Source organism: Phalaenopsis equestris, unplaced genomic scaffold (assembly GCF_001263595.1).
Source record: "Phalaenopsis equestris unplaced genomic scaffold, ASM126359v1 Scaffold000267, whole genome shotgun sequence".
NCBI lineage: Eukaryota > Viridiplantae > Streptophyta > Magnoliopsida > Asparagales > Orchidaceae > Phalaenopsis > Phalaenopsis equestris.
The window spans coordinates 437560-439046 of record NW_018164709.1 but is presented as its reverse complement, the minus strand read 5'-3'; the positions used below and the strand labels follow the sequence as shown (position 1 = coordinate 439046).

The following is a 1487-nucleotide window of genomic DNA, read 5'->3' as shown; positions in this document are numbered from 1 at the left end:
CCGACCCTAATAACCCCTTGGTTGAATCGGTGCAAATGGCTCAGCCGATTAAACCTTCAGGGAACTCCACGTCTAAGGGAGACGAGGCGGCAGGTGTGATAGTGTTGTTATTTGTTGACAATAATGGCTCACTAGAGGCTTTGGAACAAAAATCTCCATATATGCTTCAGCAGTCAAACTGAGCGAACATAAAAAAAATGAACGATAATAGATGTAGTATTGCTTGAGTATCATAAAATAAACATGATGATTCGTCTAGAGCATAAAAAATTCTAAGAAAGAGCTCATGTAGTCTATTCAACCAAATGCAATGAAAGTAACGAAGGATGAACATAGTATTGCACAAGATTCATTTAGAATACATTATATAAGTAAAAAATAACTAAAATGATGATTTTTTCACAAAATGTACTATATCAATGCGCGCAAAGAGAAAAAAATATCAAGATCCTTGCAATTGCCCAAATTGGAATGCGACAATAATGACATACAACAAATGTAACAATTCTTATATCAAACTCATAATGACTCGATTGCATTAAAAACTGCTCAAATGTTGCACATTTGAGAAATGAGTTGCAATGACAATTCTGGAATATAAAAAAAATTCTAGAAAGAACATCCATATCGCACAGGTCATAATGCAAGAAAATTCTGAAAAAAAAATACATGCACGAGACAATAGCAAGCAATTCGAAATACACGAACAATGAATTATGAAAAAATATGATATACACATCATTAAGAAAAGAAATCAACTAAAATAAATTAAAATTAGATTGGATTAAATATTTGTGTATATTATCATTTTTAAATATTTGTCTGGTTAAAAATGCCTTGGTCGTATAAAATACCACATCAGTATCGCTCGTATCATAAAACAAACACGTTGATTTGTCCAGAGCATAAAAATTCTAAGAAGGCTCATGTGGTCTATTAAACCAAATGCAAGGAAAGTAACGAAGAATGGGCATAGTATTGCATAAGATTCGTTTAGAATAAATTATACAAGTAAAAAATAGCTCAAATGATGATCGTTTCGCAAAATGTACTGCGTCAACACGCACAAAGAGCAAAAATACCAAAGAAAGATCCTTGCAATTGTCCAAATTGGAATGTGACTATAATGACATGCAACAAATGCGACAATGCTTATATCAAGTTCATAATGACTCGACTGCATTTTAAACTCAAATTTGCACATTTGTGAAACGGGATGCAATGACACGTTTGGAATATTAAAAGAAAAAACAAGAAAGGCCCACAGGTTATAATGCAAGAAAGCTCTCAAAAAAATACATGCATGAGACAAAGACAAGCAATTCGAGATGCATGAATAATGAATTATGGAAAAATATGATATACATAACATTAAAAAAAAAGCAATTAAATTAGCTAAAAAAAAATTAAAATTAGATTGGATTAAATATTTTTGTATATTATAGTTGTTAAATAATTATGCAACCCCCACCCCCACCCCGCCGCAT

The 1487-nt window shown here is 31.9% G+C and overlaps 1 protein-coding gene across 5 annotated transcripts in view; it reads right to left on the bottom strand.

Moving 5' to 3' along the window:
• Positions 1-1487, bottom strand: part of LOC110024685 (origin of replication complex subunit 3) — a gene marked incomplete at its 3' end in the record, with an annotated part of 82487 nt that overhangs the window by 13862 nt on the left and 67138 nt on the right.